This window comes from Eptatretus burgeri, chromosome 3 (genome assembly GCF_056783735.1).
Source record: "Eptatretus burgeri isolate ZD-2024b chromosome 3, Ebu_testis_v1, whole genome shotgun sequence".
Classification (NCBI taxonomy): Eukaryota; Metazoa; Chordata; class Myxini; order Myxiniformes; family Myxinidae; genus Eptatretus; species Eptatretus burgeri.
In genome coordinates, this window is record NC_140963.1 from 14,794,336 (window position 1) to 14,808,322 (window position 13,987).

General features: G+C 36.2%; 1 protein-coding gene across 6 annotated transcripts in view; it reads left to right on the plus strand.

Moving 5' to 3' along the window:
* The window catches only part of LOC147029431 (RNA-binding motif, single-stranded-interacting protein 3-like), a 371,659-nt gene extending 368,810 nt beyond the window's left edge, over positions 1 to 2,849 (plus strand). For all 6 annotated transcript variants that reach the window (XM_085872471.1, XM_085872473.1, XM_085872474.1 and 3 more), the window contains one exon: positions 1,024 to 2,849. The gene's annotated coding sequence lies outside the window, so the exon portion shown is untranslated. The remainder of the gene's footprint in view (positions 1 to 1,023) is intronic.
* Positions 2,850 to 13,987: the final 11,138 nt, after the last annotated feature.

Genomic DNA, 13,987 nt, shown 5'->3' on the forward strand with positions numbered 1-13,987 from the left:
GTGGTACAATGGATTTTACAGTGATGACAACATGTCATCGATTGACAGTGTATCTCGAATAGGATTGGTCTCAGAACACGACCTTTAAAGACACCGGCCTCTTGAGTTACCTACCGCACGTGGTTAAAATTCTGTCAAAAGCAAGCATCTACTTACAAATAAAATCTGATAGTTTGGGAATCAAGATGGGGTGCTAAACAGAATCAAATGCATGGGAGATATCCAGTGAGATGACTCTCATCACTTATTTAAGAGTGAGGGCATCAATCCATTGCTGACAGAGGCAGCACTATGTCCAAGGTGGAATGACCTGAGTAAAAGCTAAACTGGTTATTGAAGATCAGGGAGTTGCAGAGAAAAGATCTGAAGGTTGCTACAATTATGGTTCGAAAAATTGGTTGGTGTGGAAGAGATGTTGGAATGTAGGTCAGATCATTGTGCCTGATTAAACTCATGATCAAGACAAGCAGAGGTTCGCCACCAGCAGGGAATATATGGGTTGGAAATCCAACAATTTGGGCAACACAAGAAGTGTCACAAAAGGTCTTGGTTGCAATAGCATGAACAGTGATGTGACGAGCAACACCAAGCCAACTGGAATGGGGTGTTGAAATCGCTGCAGATTAGGAAGAAAGAGTTGGAATGCAAGGATAGGAGGTGAAGTTGGCCAAGACAGCCTCATGCATGGAGGGGAAGTAGACCACAGTGTGACCACTCATTTTCATAAATGCCAAGGTGAGCCAATGAAAAAAGCCAAGAATTCACAAGGTTTCGGAAAAGCGATGATGATAGAAAACCTATACGCCAAGAAAACCTATAGAAAACCAAGACGCCAAGGTGAACAACGAATAGCCAAGATCTTGTGAAAAAAGCCAAGGAGTGGTCACACTGGTAGACCATGCACGTAATCAAGACTATCCTACAGAATTGCCAAGCACATAAACAAGACATTGATAGTCGTATGTTTCCCTGGCTTTGTGGTGAAAGTGGTTCCATGAATTTGGTTGTAAATCTGTGTTGCAGAGAAACTGCCTTTCAAGGTGGATGAACAGATCAAAGTTGCCTTCACCCCAAAGTGCTTTGGCCTGGAATGCAATCCTCTGTCCGTGTTGCTCATTATCTACTCTCTGTTCTGGGTCGCTAGTGAGTGTCAGTTCATTTCAGGTGTGCATCAGCCGAATGCATGGCCACACGGTTAGTTTTCTGTTGCTTTCACCAGTCAAGCTGATACTTGAAGATCATGCGGGACACTTTTACAAGTCTTTCGCATGTGGGTGGTGCTTTTTTTTTGGATGTTAACTCTGAAGTCTTGTATGATTAGCTTCCTGCAAAGCCTGATGGTCCAATTTATGAATGTGGCGTGTAAGATAATTGTTATGAATTGCTCCTCTGTTCTTCCTGCTTTCCAAAAGCTATAATATCATGCAGGACTCATTGGGATACTCTTACTACCTTCCAGGTATTGTGTTTGTTCATCGAGTCCTTTGTGTTCTTTTGTGTAGGCGATTCGAAAGCAGCTAACCCATGTTCTCCGTCATGTATAGACCTTACCAAGATTATTGTTCTGTTTCAAAACCTGTTCATATTAGCCGTATTCATTGTAAGAAGATTTATTTTTATTTGCTCATTTTGTTATGATGAATCTTTGGTATTTTTCATGCTTATATTTGATACTCAAGCTTAAAAAACACTTTGTTTTCTCTATTAGATTAATTGCAATAGATTTTAATGCACAGTTTTATTGGGGGGAGGGGAGATTGAGGAATTCAATGGTGCGGGACCTTGAGCATGGTGTTATTGAAAAATAATTTACAAATATGCTTATTTTTTTTTTTTTTAGAGTAACTGCAACAAAAACGATTTTACATTAGTTGTACAGCAGACCCGGTCGGTGCAGTGGACAGATGTGCAGACTGATGTTTTGTCTGTAAATGGCATAGCCATGGGGAAATTTTGCTTATTCATCCTTTGGGATGTAAATGATGAGCACTTTCTGCCTGCCCATTGTGGTCGGGCTGCACGGTACCAGCGTATACTTGATCGCATTGTGCCACAAAGATTACTGGTGGTCTGTGCACATCCAACAATTTGCTTTCATCTAAACAAAAGTTTTAAATTAACATTTTGAAAAGTAGAGGTTAATGTCTTGAAATTCATATTTTCAACCTCAACATCGCTCCATTCACTTTTAGTGATGTGTTGTCATGTCATGGTCACCTCATGCTTTTTGTGTTTGTTTTGCATCAGTTGGGTGAGGAGTCGGGGAAGAGGGTGCGGATGAGGGAGTGTTGACCACACTGGCCTGTAAAATACCCCCCACACTTTCACCTGCAACTAATTTTGTGCTTTCACACCATCAGATTTGTTTCTTCAGGCAAATTACAGTTCCTTTCTAATTGGATTGTATTTTAAAGATTATTTTACATTTTTAAGACACTATATCAGTTGTATTTTGGATAATGCCAAAATCAATGCAACACTAAACCTTGTTCAATTGTAATATTGCTTTACAAGTCATCTCTGGATAATACAAAAGTAAATTATGTGGAAAGCAATTTAATTTTACATCATTTTCAGTTAAAATTTCATCTTGCATGCTTAAAAGGCTAAGTATGGCAATTTGTCATTTTTAGCCTCGTTTGAAATTGAAATTTTGAAGCAAGAATGCTGTTTTGATGCACTTTGCATACGACAGCCAGACAATCACTGTCCGTTGGAATGGCGAACACCTTTTCATTGATTTTGAATGAAAAGTAAAATTCAGAATATATATTTCTTGTGATAGTGTCATTGTAAAACAAGGATGCTAAAAAAACACTTGCAGAGCTTTGTATCTAGTTATATATGTATGTATATATATATATATATATATATATATATATATATATATATATATATATATATATATATATATATATATATATATATATATATATATATATATATATATATATATATATATATATATATATATATATATATATATATATATATATATATATATATATATATATATATATATATATATATATATATATATATATATATGTATATATATATATATATATATATATATATATATATATATATATATATATATATATATATATATATATATATATATATATATATATATATATATATATATATATATATATATATATATATATATATATATATATATATATTGTATATGTATATATATGTATATATATATATATATGTATATATATATATATATATATATATATATATATATATATTGTATATGTATATATATGTATATGTATATGTATGTATATATATATATATATATATATATATATATGTATATGTATATGTATGTATATATATATATATATATACTGTATATATTTATAATTCGTTTTAATGATAATTTGCGATTGATTGAAATCACCCAGTAATTTGACCGCTTGTTACGCACTTAGTGCTAAGTCTGCGGCATTACCACAGTCTATTGACAATTTTTTTTTTTTTTGGTGTGCATCATTTCGGTCAAAGCAATGACTCCACTGTTTAAAGTATCTCCGAGACACTCCCATTTACACAAACATTATTTCCCCCACAAGACCGGCCAGAAGCACCTGGCACATCGTTACATGTGGAAAAAATACTTGATTGGTATTTGCAAAAATATCAGTACATGCAAACATGGGTCTGTTTGTGGTGAATAACTGACAACAATCGGCAGTAATGTAAAAAGAAAATACTCACTATTGTTTTACAGCATTTGCAAAAAGAAAATCGAATTTCTTTCATTCTCAAATGCAGCAATGACTAGTCTGCAATGTCAATCATGTGAGCAAAATATTTTGTTCTTTTGTGGGTAACTCAATCCATCTCCCTGTTTTTGTTATTTTTCAAAGAAGCAAGCACTATTATATTCCAAGTTATGAAGCAGCTGCTTTTCTTTGTTTGTTTGTACTGTACTTGCTTAGGTGAGGTAGAGGTGGAATTGAGGTTATGGGAGGTGGAAGTGATTATCTCACCAAATGTTGTGAATTTTGGCAAAAAAATCTTACTTGAACAGCATGTGGTGATGTTATTAAGGAATTTGAAAGAAACAAACATTTTTACTGACATTCATCACTAAAACATTTTTCTTTTCATTTTTGTATTTTTCCTTTTTGGGGGTTCCCAACAGCCCCAGTTGCTGTTGAAGCAGATTTAAGAAAATCATTTCATGACATTTTTTTCACTTTCATGTCAGTGCATCATCATAAAAACATTTCTTGTAGGACTTGACAGAAAATGTGGTCAAAGAATCTTTACAATGCATTAGAGACGTGAAATAATCCCAAATACAACAAACTTGGCCACACCAGATAAATTGCCGCATTTCAACAAATTTTGTGACTCTTTATTTTTCCACAAATGTTGCTTTGCAGAATCATGAGTTGAGTATCAATTTTATTTTTCCACCATTGATTCTCTGTGTAAAATAAGTGACGACCCCTTTTCTCGACAAAATTGTGCACTTTGTAAATGTCAAGTTGTTCTTCTTTTTAAACTCCTAACGCCTCCATGTGTTGCATTTGCGGTTGTCCAAGGAATTTGCTGTCAAGCTCTTGTTTTGCAGCAGAACTTCTTGGGCAAAAGCTGAGCTCAAACTGGCTGGATGACAAAGTGAGGCTTCCCCGCTGGCTAACCATGGGCCCCACTTATGTGTGCATCATGCGGGTTGCTTTGAGGTGGTGTAGCATGATAAGACATGTAAAAGGTGCTGATTTGTGCTGCTATCATTGGCAAGAACGAACTGGACATAAGCAATCGTAAATTCTTGACGATAACGTTTACGTTTGCTCAACTTCTGAGCCAATGTTTTGATGAAATTGATTTTCTGCTCTCCCATGTTGGTCTTTCAAGTCTTTCATTTCCATGAGTCGAGGCTCATGATCGCTAGGGTGTGAGATTGAGTCACACGTGTAGGGTATGAAAGTGTTGTTTTTTTTATCCTTTTAAAAGTGCTGTAAATGTTGTTTGTTTGTTTTTCTTTCATGGTGTTATTGTTACTTGCAAAGGGCATTTTGACCATGTTTATCTTGGACTGTAACAGGAGAGTTCACAGTCATAAAACTTACGAACAACATTCACCACAATTCCATGTCCACTGCCGCAGACTTGTGGCTAGTTTTCAACTTTGAGGCCAGTTGCGTGCATATTCTATAATCGCGGAACGATGGAGCAATACGCCACTGCACCATTACCAGGGTCATTTTTGTACATAAAACAACATTGTCTGTGTTACAAACACGGCTGTACAGTTCAACAGTTTAATTTATGAGAGGCCTTTTGTACAGTTTTAGGAAGTTTTGAAAAGCATGTGTGATCCGTCTTTGTTGTTGGTACAATTTTTTTTTAATGAATAACTGCCGGTAATTTTTGTTTGGTCTGCTCTTTGGATGTTGAACGATTGGCCGGCCAGTGCTAACGGCAGAATGCCTTTGCCATGAAATTTAATTTGAAATGATGTTTGTGCACAGTTACTTGCTCTGTGCACTTTTTCAATAAAAGTTCTTTTACAACACTTCTTTCAAATGTTTGTTTCTTTTCTTGGCAGTGAAATGTTGGAAGATGAAATGCCCTAAAACAATTGCTACAAAATTGTGATGTGGTTATGACAACCCCACTTGCATGACAAGAGATCTGCAATTTTCAACATGCAGCTCTCCAAATTTGTCCCAGTAATTCTGAAAAATTCAGGGTGAAACCACACAAATGTTCCCCAAGCCTTGGAGATATTAGGGTGTTCACAAATATGTAATTGGTCGCATGGTCTGTCAGCGTAGGTCATGATATAGCAGATGGTTTTTTTTTTTGAAGAATAAACCTTTAAAAATCTCCTCCAAAACGGCTGAACAGATCAAGGGGAAACTTCACACGTTCCACAAACCATGGGAATACCAGGTTGTTCACAAATAAGTCATAGGTCACATAGTCTGGCAGCTATGATTTTTTTGAAGAATCATGAAACCATCAAGAAATATGAAGCAAAACCACACATTTTGTACAAGAAAACGTATTCATGCAAGAAATATCTTATTTGCCTAACAAGTGTTTTTCACACATTAGCTTGTTCTGACACCGCTTTTTGTTCTCTATTACAATTCTAATGAGAAACGTTTTTCATCAAATAGCTTGTATTTTAGCTTGTTCTAAGCAAAACAACAAATCTTAGACAACAAAAATTGTTCATGCAAAAACAGTCTTATTTGCTTAAAATAAGGATTTTTCTCAACACGTTACATTGTTGTGACCCCGTTTTTTGTTTTATATCACCATTCAGAAATGCATCTTTTTCATCAAGGAGTGTGTTTCTTAGCTGTTCCAAGCATAACAACACATTTTACACAAGAAACTTTATTCATGCAAAACAGTCTTATTTATGTAAATAGAGCGTATTTAACAACACATTAGCTTGTTCTGACCCCTTTTTTTTGTTCTAAATCACTATTCTGATACAGAAACGTGTCTTTTTCATCAAATGGTGTGCATTTCAGCTTGTTCAAATCAAATCAAAATATTTTCTATAACAAAAGCTTATTCATGCAAAACGGCCTTATTTACCTAAAAGGGGCGTATTTAACAACATATTAGCTCAGTGTTTCTCAAACGGGGTTCCCCGGAACCCGAGGGTTCCGCAAGAGGTCGCTAGGGTTCCGCGAGAAGCAGTAATAAATTGGCTAATGTATTTTTCAGTAGTTTTTGTTTGATTTAAGATTCGTAATTTTACTATACACGTATGGCATCTTATTGGAAACTCCTTGGTTATTATAATAGAGGCTTCAACCTCTTATATTATTTACAATTATAACAACCATAGGGAATGTATTTTACGATGTCTATATGGCGCCAGTGTGAAACCGCCCTCACTGGTTAGTGGACGTCCTGCACGCGGCGGATTCGTGGATCATTGAGTGACTGACTCAAGTACGGGACGCATGCACGGTGTCCATCTATCTTCTCTGTGCTTCCTAGCGCGAAGTCTCTCTCTCAAGGTTAGTTCTTCTGTTTACCTTTATTGCTTCAGCTTTATTTGTTTAAGTTTTGTTTTTCAAGTTACATGAGGTGTGTTTTTTTTATTTTTTTTTGATTTAAAAAAGATTTTTTTTGTGTGTGTGAATTAAAACCTCGGTGTGAGGTCTCAGTAGACCGAGCAGTATGTTTTTACATAAACATACATAAACGAGCAGCATGTTTTTTTTTTCATTGCCATTAAATTTTACAAAAAGTCTGTCATTTTTTCCTTAAACCAGGTATCCGAAAAAAAATATTATATTTGCCACGTGAACGACAATAAAAATATTAAAGAGCTAGATATTAATAATGGTATATAATAATTTTTATGCAGGGGTTCCCTGAGACATGAAAACTATTTCAAGGGTTCCACAAGGGTAAAAAGGTTGAGAAACGCTGCATTAGCTTGTTACCCTCGCCAAAGGATTTGGAGAGGGTATTGCATTTGGGTCCGTTTGTTTGCTTGTCTGTTTATTAATCTTTGTCCGCACAGAACTTTCATGTTTTTCTCTGCAACCGCTTATTGGAGTGAGAGATTTTCACCATTGGTGCGACTTCGCATGTAGAATGTTTTTTTATGATAATTATGATATCATAGGTCACATGGTGTGGCAGCCATATTGGAAAAACGGAAAAACGTTGGACCTCCATCTCAGAAACTGCACCAAGGAAAAAATTGAAACGGCACATAGCAAGTACTCATCATGGGGAATGAGTGTGATTTTTATGACATCATAGGTCCCTCGTTATGACGTCATAAATGCACATGTAGAACGCCACATCCAATCAGTATGAAAATTTTTGAGGGTCATCTCGGGATAAAATAGTCCACAGAAAAAAAAATTCATGACATTATGGGTCACGTCATTCGGCAGCCATATTGTTAAAAATATATATATATATATCCTTCAAAAATCTTCCACTCTGAAGTGGCTGAACAGATCGAGACAAAACTACATGTATGTATGACTGTCCATGAGGAACAAAAGGTTCACACATATGATGTCATTGGTCACATGGTTTGAAAGCCATGTTGGATTTACCTAGAAACCTGTGAAAATGCACCACTCAAAAGAAGTCCCAGTGAGGGTTTACAATCTCTGATTGCTCTTTTTCTTGTTCTGTATATGTTGTTGTTCTATATCAAAAAAACTAATGCAGAAACGTAAGTTTTTCAAAAAATAGTGTGTATTTTAACTTGTTCAAAGCAAAACAATACATTTTACAGAAGATAACTTAGTCACACAAAAGCAGTCTTATTTGCCGAAAACAAGCATTTTTAAAAACACATGAGGCTGCATTGACCCCAACTTTTGTTCCAAAGAACTATTCTGATGCAGAAACGCATCTTTTTCATCGAAGAGTGTACATTTTAGTTTGTTTGAAGGAAAGCATATGCCTGGTATTGGCTTAATGGCAAGGGTGGTGGGTTTGGGATTCTATGATCCTGAGTTCAAATACCACTCGGCTGTGGAATTAATACCAGGTGGGGTTGACTGCCTATTATCCTTCAGAGGTCGGCAAAATGAGTGCCAGCATGCTGGTATCTATCCTGTGTCGGAGTGGCGACCCGTCCAGCATTGTGTCCAATAGCCAAGAAGACTGTTGAGGCAGCACCAACGCTCTGCACAGAGGGTGGTCCCAATGGATGGTTTTTCACAAAACAAAACCATTGTCTGACTCAATTTTTTGTTCAAAATCACTATTCTGAAGCGGAAACACGTGATTTTCTTGAAATAATGTGTATTTTAGCTTCAACTTCGCAAAACGATATATTTCACAGAGAAAACTTATACATGCAAAAATGGTCAAATTAGCCTAAAACAAGCGTTCTTCACAAAACAAAAGCATTGTCACACTCAATTTTTTGTTCTAAATCATTCTTCTGAAGCGGAAACAGGTGATTATCTTGAAATAATGTGTGTTTTAGCTTCAACTTCGCAACACAATATATTTCACAGATAAAACGTGTAAACGCAAAAATGGTCAAATTAGCCTAAAACAAGTGTCTTTCACAAAACAAAAGCATTGTGTGTCTCAATTTTTTGTTCCAAATCACGATTCTGAAGCGGAAACGCATGAAATTCTTGACATGTCGTGTATTTTCGCTTCAACTTCGCAACACAATATATTTCACAGATAAAACTTATAAACGCAAAAATTGTCAAATTAGCTGAAAACAGGCGTCTTTCACAAAACAAAAGCTTTGTCTGACTCCATTTTTTTTGCTCGAAATCAATATTCTGAAGCGTAAACACGTTATTTTCTTGAAATTGTGTGTTTTTTCGCTTCAAATTTGCAAAACGATACTTTCCTAAATCAATATTCTGAGGCGGAAATGCATGATTTTCTTGAAAGTGTGAATTTTTCCTTCAACTTCGGAACACGATATATTTCATAGATAAAACTTATAAACGCAAAAATGTACAAATTAGCCTCAAACAAGCCTTTTTCTCAAAACAAAAGCATTGTCTGACTCAATTTTTTGTTCTAAATCAATATTCTGCAGCCGAAACGGACGGTTTTCTTGAAAGAGTGTATTTTAGCTTCAACTTCGCAAAACGATACATTTCACAGGAAAAAAAACTTTCAAAACAAAAGTGGTCAAATTCGCCCAGAACAAGCGTCTTTCACAAAACAAAAGCATAGTCTGACTCAATCTTTTGTTCTAAATCACTATTCTGAAGCGGAAATGTGTGATTTTCTTGAAATAGTGTGTATTTTATCTTCAACTTCGCAAAACGATACATTTCACAGAAAAAAACTTATAAATGCAAAAATGGTCAAATTAGCTGAAAACAAGCGTCTTTCGCAAAACAGAAGCATTGTCTGACTCCATTTTTGTTCTAAATCACTACTCTGAAGCAGTAACAGGTGATTTTTTTGAAATAATGTATATTTTTGCTTCAACTTCGCAACACGATACATTTCACAGAAAAAACTTATAAACACAAAAATGGTCAAATTTGCCTAAAACAAGCGTCTTTCAGAAAACAAAAGCATTGTCTGACTCCATTTTTTGTTCTTATTCATAATTCTTCAGCAGAAACGCGTGAAATTCTTGAAATCGTGTGTATTTTATCTTTAATGTCACAACACGATATATTTCACAGACAAAACTTTTAAACGCAAAAATAGTCAAATTAGCCTAAAACGAGCCTTCTTCACAAAACAAAAGCATTGTCTAACTCAATTTTTTGTTCTAAATCACAATTCTGAAGCGGAAACACGTGATTTTCTTGAAATAATGTGTATTTTATCTTAAGATATGCAAAACAATACTTTATTTCAGAAAAAAACCTTATTCACACAAATATGGTCAAATTTGTCTAAAACAAGTGTTTTTCACAAAACAAAAGCTTTGGCTCCAATCTTTGTTCTAAATCACTATTCTGAAACAGAAACGCAGAACTTTCTTGAAATGGTGTGTATTTTCGCTTCAACTTCGCAAAACAATGCATTATTTCAGAAAAATTCTTATTCACACTGAAATGGTCTAACTTTCCTAACACAAGCGTTTTTCACAAAAACAATCACAAAAAAACATTTGCCTGAAATGCGTTTTTCACAAAACAAAAGCTTTGCCCGACTCAAATTTTTGTTCTAAATCACTATTCTGAAGCAGAAACGTGTGATTTTCTTGAAATAGTGTGTATTTTAGCTTCAACTCTGCAAAACAATACATTTTATAGAAGAAAAAAACGTATTCAAGCAAAAATGGTCTAATTTGCCAAAAACAAGCGTTTTTCATGAAACAAAAGCATTGTCTGACTCAAATTTTGATTCTAAATCACTTTTCTGAAGTGGAAACATGTTTTTCTTGAAATCCATCCATCCATCCATTGGGACCATCCTCTGTACAGAGCATTGGTGCTTATTCAGCAGATCTCCTTGGCTATTGGGCACAATCCTGGACAGATCACTCCAACACAGGATAACAGCAACATTTGGCTGACCTCAAAAGTATGACAGGCAGAATCAATCCCACCAGGTATTAATTCAACAGCAAAGCAGGATTTGAACTTAGGATCTCTCGATCCCAGGATCCCAAGCCCACCAACCGAACCATTTAGCCAACACCAAGCATATTTTCACTCACCCTCCCCAACACACTTATTTATGGGAGCAAGTGTTTATAGTACTTACAAGCAGAAGCCTAAATCAGATCTAAAGCCCACCACCCTATCCATTAAGCCAACACCAGGCATTTTTTTTGAAATCGTGTGTATTTTAGCTTGAACTACACAAAACAATACATTTTACAGAAAAACCTTCTTCACACAAAAATGGTCTAATTTGCAGAAAGCGATTTTCAGAAAACAAGAGCTTTTCCTGACTCCAATTTTTGTTCTAAATCACTATTCTGAAGTGGAAACACTTATTTTTCTTGAAATAGTGTGACTTTTAGCTTGAACTATGCAAAATCATACATTTTACACAAGAAACCTAATTCATCCAAAAACGGTCTTGTTTTAAAATACAGACTGTTGCGTAGTTCAAGTTAAATACACACTATTTCAGGAAAAGCACACGTTTCTGCTTTAGATTAGTGATTTAGAACAAAAATTGGGGTCAGAACAAGCTAATGTTTTGTTCTAAAAGGTGCCACTAATATTGTCCGGGCCAGTTTCGGGTTTCTTTGTGGAATAAGCTAAAATTTAGCAATTTTTTCCAGCTTTTTTTTGTTTTGTTACACAGCAAACCAAAGAAATACATATGTGGATACCAAAAGATTTCTTAATTTCAACAATTTTCTGGAAGAAATGATGCGTTATTTTAAAGAAGTGCAAGGGTGGCAATATTTTTGGCCATGACATGCTCTTCCCAGCTCTTACTCCTCATGTTCTGCTCTCAACACTTTCCTGTCAGGCCTGAATTGGTGTTTGTTTGTTTTTCTTCGTCATTTAGTCTTTCCACCTCCATATTAATTTTATACCTTTCCCTTGCAATTCGTTTCCAACGCTGGCTCATTCCCAAAGGTGTGTGACAATATTAAAAGTCACAAGTCTGGAGATGGCGATGGTTCACGAGCAATGTACACGGTTCGCCTTTTTTATTTTTTGACCTTCGAGGGGACGCCACGGGCAAACTTGTGGGAATCGGGAAAAACATAAATGATGAAAGTTGTAGTACTCGAAGAGCACGACTTGCATACCAACTTTCATTCGAAACAGTTTAAAACCCTAGGAACTCGATGCCCAATTTATTGATTTTCTTGACATTTTCTAAGTTCGTGACCTTGTGACCTTGACCTTGGGATGAAAATGAAAATCGAGCTCCGTGGGGCTATGCAGGTGCCATTGGGCTAACCAAATACCGAAATCCCTGCCAGATTCGACAAACCCCCTCGGAGAAGATTTATCTTGAAATCGGCTACCCCCTAAAAACACGTTTTTTGGGCGTGGCTCCGCCCATAATGGGCGCAGCATGCCCATTCTCAGGAAAACACAACTAGATCATAATATAAACCTCCCACCCAAATTTTATCAGGATCGGATCAAAACCCACGGAGCTATGCTCGGAACAGACAGACAGACACACACCCATAACGAATATAGTGGTCACTTACTGACTCGTGAACCAATAATTATGTTGAATTATGCACTATAGAATACTGCACATCATTTGTGCATCACTGTGTGCCTCCAGAGTTCGCAGACTTTCCCTTTCCTTCATCTTTTTCCTTTCACTATTATCTCTAATCTATTTTTCTCATTTATTTCTTTCACTGTAAGACCTCCCTCTTCCCACCTTCCCCATGTGTTTTTACATGTTTAATTAACAGATAATTTCATCGATTTCAGACTCCAACACAGTATTTATGAAACTCCATTTATGCAAAATCACTGGAATTTTATGTAATTTCTAAGTTGTATTACCTGGCAATGAATTGAGTGTTTTGCTTCTCCTGATATGCACCTCCAAGGAGTTTCACAAAGAAAGATAGATAATTGAGAGCCAGAATAACATATATCTACACCAAGTATTTATGACAACTTGGCAGTGATGTGGAATGCTACAAATAAGTCAAAAAAGAAAATAAAAACATTGAAAAGCCTTGGTCAAATTGGCTCCACTCCTGCCAGAGAGCATCCACATCCCCAAGGAGCTCGACCTGACATTATGATTCAATTTGTGGGTTCAATGATATTCGGGTTCGGTACAACCCTGGACAATCCATACTGACAGTGATTTTAAGAAACTCCTGGACTACTCTAAAAACATGAAGTGAAACATCATCATCCATCAGGACGAAGTTCAATCACAAAGGCAAAAGGACAAACAAAACCATCCTTGAACTCGTCAATGGGTAACATGGGTTCCCTCACAAGGAAATGAAACACAGGGAGAGACCATTTGGCCCATCAAAGCCTGCACTCGTATTATCAACATGTGTTTTTTCTCAGTGCTCTGTCCTTTTAAAATTCTGAGCATCAAGCAAGTAAGTAGCAGGGGTGTGACTCGGCCAAGGTTCAAACCTTTGACCTCCCAGAGTAAACACAAAAACCATTACACCACCAAGTCTGGTGTCAATTATTTCTTCTAAATTCCTCATTGTTATGCCATGTACTGAAGTTTAATCTCAGCTATTCACGTTTGTTCTGATGTATATGGACTTGTATTTGATGTCATATTGCTCAATTAAATTTAATTCATGCAGACATCCTCCTACGGTTGGGTTACTTTTTATAAGGAGGTTGGTGGCTGGATTTGCACTCTGGCCACCGTAAAACCCTTCATTCTGCAAAACATTCTAAAAGCATTTTTTAAAATCTGAAAACCCGCTCAGCGGGAGTACGTCCTGTGCAGCTGCCCTTCACAGGGCAGTTCACCAGATGATGGGATTGGGGGCAAAGCCTTCAGGACCCCCAATCTTTGATAGGAGGGAAACCACGGGGTAAACTTCCCGGGTCAGATTGTGTAGTGTGTGTCGGTGTGGTGCTGAGGT